The 5,083-nt window shown below is 40.2% G+C and overlaps 1 non-coding gene across 1 annotated transcript; it reads right to left on the bottom strand.

Annotated features, from left to right (window-relative positions):
- Positions 1–630: 630 nt before the first annotated feature.
- Positions 631–734, bottom strand: LOC127746085 (small nucleolar RNA R71). Its single transcript, XR_008007705.1, has one exon. It is a non-coding gene; the product is annotated as a small nucleolar RNA R71 (small nucleolar RNA).
- Positions 735–5,083: the final 4,349 nt, after the last annotated feature.

Raw genomic sequence — 5,083 nt, 5'->3', positions numbered from 1 at the left:
TTCTTTATCCCCTTTCTTCTTCTACTAATAATAAGGAACCTCTTTACTGTGACATAGAGGATTCCTCTTCTTTTTCTGTTCTCTTCTCCTTCATATGAGCAGGAACAAGAAAAAAGGCATTCTTGTTGAAGCTGATCCAGAACCTGAAAGGACTCTGAAGAGGAAACTAAGAGAAGCTAAATTACAACAATCCAGAGACAACCTTATTGAAATTTTCGAACAAGAAAAGGATATGGCAGTCAAACCCAATAACAATAATGCAAGAAGGATGCTTGGTGATTATACTGCACCTACTTCCAAGTTTGATGGAAGAAGCATCTCAATTCCTGCCATTGGAGCAAACAATTTTGAGCTGAAACCTCAATTAGTTGCTCTAATGCAACAAAACTGCAAGTTTCATAGACTTCCATCAGAAGATCCCTACCAGTTCTTAACTGAGTTCTTGCAGATCTGTGAGACTGTTAAGACTAATGGAGTAGATCCTGAAGTCTTTAGGCTCATGCTTTTCTCTTTTGCTATAAGAGACAAAGCTAGAACATGGTTGGATTCACAACCTAAAGATAGCCTGGACTCATGGGATAAGCTGGTCACGGCCTTCTTGGCTAAGTTCTTTCCTCTCAAAAGCTGAGCAAGCTTAGAGTGGATGTTCAGACCTTTAAACAAAAAGATGGTGAATCCCTCTATGAAGCTTGGGAAAGATACAAGCAGATGACCAAAAGATGTCCTTCTGACATGTTTTCAGAATGGACCATGATAGATATATTCTATTATGGTCTATCTGAGTTCTCTAAGATGTTACTGGACCATTCTGTAGGTGGATCCATTCACCTAAATAAAATGCCTGCAGAGACTCAAGGACTTATTGACATGGTTACAAATAACCAGTTCATGTACACTTCTGAGAGGAATTCTGTGAATAATGGGACGCCTCAAAGGAAGGGAGTTCTTGAAATTGATGCTCTGAATGCCATATTGGCTCAGAACAAAATATTGAGTCAGCAAGTCAACATGATTTCTCAAGGTCTGAATGGATGGCAAAATACATCCAACAGTACTAAAGAGGCATCTTTTGAAGAAGAAGCTTATGATCCTGAGAACCCTGCCATGGTAGAGGTAAATTACATGGGTAAACCTTATGGAAACACCTATAATTCATCATGGAGAAATCATCCAAATTTCTCATGGAAGGATCAACAAAAGCCTCAACAAGGCTTTAATAATGGTGGAAGAAATAGGCTTAGCAATAGCAAGCCTTTCCCATCATCTTCTCAGCAACAGACAGAGAATTCTGAGCAGAGCACCTCTAATTTAGCAAACTTAGTCTCTGATCTGTCTAAGGCCACTTTAAGTTTCATGAGTGAAACAAGGTCCTCCATAAGAAATTTGGAGGCACAAGTAGGCCAGCTGAGTAAGAAAGTCACTGAAACTCCTCCTAATACTCTCCCAAGCAATACAGAAGAGAATCCAAAGAGAGAGTGCAAGGCCATTGATATAGTCAATATGGCCGAATGCAAGGAGGAAGGGGAGGACGTGAATCCCAATGAGGAAGACTTCATGGGACGTCTCCCAACCAAGAAAGAGTTCCCTATTGAGGACCCAAAGGAATCTGAGGCTCACATAGAGACCATAGAGATTCCATTAAACCTTTTTCTGCCATTCATGAGCTCTGAAGACTATTCTTCCTCTGAAGAGGATGAAGATGTAACTGGAGAGAAAGTTGCTCAATATCTAGGAGCTATCATGAAGCTGAATGCTTATTTGGTAATGAGACTTGGGAAGGTGAACCTCCCTTGCTCATTAGTGAACTAGATACATGGGTTCAACAAACTTTACCTCAAAAGAGACAAAATCCTAGCAAATTCGTAATACCCTGTACCATAGGCATCATGACCTTTGAGAAAGCTCTGTGTGACATAGGGTCAGGCATAAATCTTATGCCACTCTCTGTAATGGAGAAGCTGGGGATCATTAAGATACAGCCTGCTTTATTCTCATTATAAATGGTAGATAAGTCAGTAAGATAAGCTTATGAATTGGTAGAGGACGTGTTGGTAAAGGTTGAAGGCCTTTACATCCCTACTGATTTCATAATCTTAGACACTAGGAAGGAGGAGGATGAATGCATCATCCTTGGAAGACCTTTCCTAGCCACAGTAGGAGCTGTGATAGATGTTAACAGAGGAGAATTAGTCCTTCAATTAAATGGGGACTACCTTGTGTTTAAGGCTTAATAATCTTCTTCTTTAACAATGGAGAGGAAGCCTGAAAAGCTTCTCTCAGTACAGAGTCAAACAAAGCCCCTACAATCAAACTCTAAGTTTGATTTTGAGAGGCCACAGCCAAACTCTAAGTTTGGTGTTGAATCCCCACATCCAAACTCTAAGTTTGGTGTTGGGAGTCTACAACATTGACCTGATCACCTGTGAGGCTCCATGAGAGCCCACTGTCAAGCTATTGACATTAAAGAAGTGCTTATTGGAAGGCAACCCAATTTTTATTTATCTAATTTTATTTTATTTTCATTATTCTTTTATGTTTTATTAGGTTCATGATCATGTGGAGTCACGAAAAAAATATTAAAATTAAAAACAGAATCAAAAACAGCAGAAGAAAAATCACACTCTGGAGGAAGGACTTATTGGCGTTTAAACGCCAGTAAGGAGCATCTGGCTGGCGTTCAATGCCAGAACAGAGCATGGATCTGGCGTTGAACGCCAGAAACAAGCAGCATCCTGGCGTTTAAACGCCAGGAATATACCCTGAGGAGAGCTGGCGCTGAACGCCAGAAACAAGCATGGAACTGGCGTTCAACGCTAGAAACATGCTACAGTTGGGCGTTGAACGCCCAGAACATGCATCACCTCGGCGTTTAAACACCAGAATTGCATGCAAAGGCATTGTACATGCCTAATTGGTGCAGGGATGTAAATCCTTGATACCTCAGGATCTGTGGACCCCACAGGATCATCTCAGGATCTGTGGACCCCACAGGATCACCACTTACCATATTCTCCCCTCTTCTCAACATTCATCCTCTCTTTCCAATAAACACTCTTCCCCAAAACCTTTCACCAATCACCTCAATCTCTCTTCCCAATTACCCCCTTCACCCCTCACATCCATCCACTCTTCCCCATAAACCCCACCTACCTTCAAAATTCAAAATTTATTTCCCACCCAAACCCATCCTAAATGGCCGCACCTACTCTCTCACCCCTCACTATATAAACCCTTCTATTCTCCTTAAATTTCACACAACACAACTCCCTCTCCTATACCTTGGCTGAATACACCTTTTTCCACTCTCCTCTATATTTTCTCTTCTTCTTCTTCTTTTCTTTCTTCTCTTGCTCGAGGGCAAGCAATATTCTAAGTTTGGTGTGGTAAAAGCATAAGATTTTTGTTTTTCCATTACCATTGATGGCACCTAAAGCTGAAGAAACCTCTAGAAAAGGGAAAGGAAAGACAAAAGCTTCCACTTTCGAGTCATAGGAGATGGAGAGATTCATCTCCAAAGCCCATCAAGACCACTTCTATGATGTTGTGGCTAAGAAGAAGGTGATTCCCGAGGTCCCTTTCAAGCTCAAGAAAAATGAGTTTCCGGAGATCCGACATGAGATTCAAAGAAGAAGTTGGGAAGTTCTGACCAACCCCATTCAACAAGTCAGAATCTTGATGGTTCAAGAGTTATATGCCAACGCATGCATCACTAGAAACCATGATCAAAGTATGAACCCGAATCCAAAGAACTATCTTACAATGGTTCGGGAGAAATACTTAGATTTTAGTCCAGAAAATGTGAGGTTGGCATTCAACTTGCCCATGATGCAAGGAGATGCACACCCCTACACAAGAAGGGTCAACTTTGATCAAAGGTTGGACCAAGTCCTTAGGGACATATGTGTTGAAGGAGCTTAATGGAAAAGAGACTCCAAAGGCAAGTCGGTTTAATTAAAAAGACTGGACCTCAAGCCTGTGGCTAGAGGATGGTTGTAGTTCATCCAACGCTCCATCATCCCCACTAGCAACCGATCTGAAGTTACTGAGGATCGGGCCATCATGATTCATAGCATCATGAATGGAGAGGAAGTAGAAGTTCATGAATTCATCTCCCTTGAATTCTACAAAATAGCCGAAAAGCCCTCTACCTTGGCAAAGCTAGCTTTTCCTCATCTTATTTTCCATCTATGTTACTCAGTTGGAGTCATCATAGAAGGAGATATCCCCATTGAGGAGGACAAGTCCATCACTAAGAAAAGGATGGAGCAAACAAGAGAGCCCACTCATGGAACCCAAGAGACGCATGAGGAAGCTCATCACCAAGAAATCTCGGAGATGCCTAAAGGGATGCACTTTCCTCCCAACAACTGTTGGAAACAACTCAACACTTCTCTTGAAGATTTGAGTTACAATATGGATCAATTAAGGGTTGAACATCAAGAGCACTCCATCATTCTCCATGAAATTAGAGAAGATCAAAGAGCAATGAGGGAGGAGCAACAAAGGCAAGGAAGAGACATAGAAGAACTCAAGGACATCATTGGTTCTTCAAGAAGAAAGCGCCACCATCACTAAGGTGGATTCATTCCTTGTTCTTATTTTTCTGTTTTTCGGTTTTTATGCTTATTATGTCATCTATGTTTTGTGTCTCTACCTCATGATCATTAGTATTGAGTAACTATGTCTTAAGGCTATAAATAATTCCATGAATCCTTCACCTCTCTTAAATGAAAAATGTTTCTAATTCAATAGAACAAGAAGTACATGAATTTCGAAATTATCCTTGAATTTAGTTTAATTATATTGATGTGGTGACAATACTTTTTATTTTCTGAATGAATGCTTGAATAGTGTATAATTTTGATCTTGTTGTTTATGAATGTTAAAATTATTGGCTCTTGAAAGAATGATGAACAAAGAGAATGTTATTGACAATCTGAAAAATCATGAAAATTGAATCTTGAAGCAAGAAAAAGCAGTGAAAAAGTAAAAGCTTGTGAAAAAAAAAGTGGCGAAAAAAATTAGAAAGAAAAAGAAAAAGCAAGCAGAAAAAGCCAATAGCCCTTAAAACCAAAAGGCAAGG

The sequence above is a fragment of the Arachis duranensis genome, chromosome 3 (genome assembly GCF_000817695.3).
Source record: "Arachis duranensis cultivar V14167 chromosome 3, aradu.V14167.gnm2.J7QH, whole genome shotgun sequence".
Taxonomy (NCBI): Eukaryota; Viridiplantae; Streptophyta; class Magnoliopsida; order Fabales; family Fabaceae; genus Arachis; species Arachis duranensis.
This window is presented reverse-complemented; position numbering and strand designations above follow the sequence as displayed.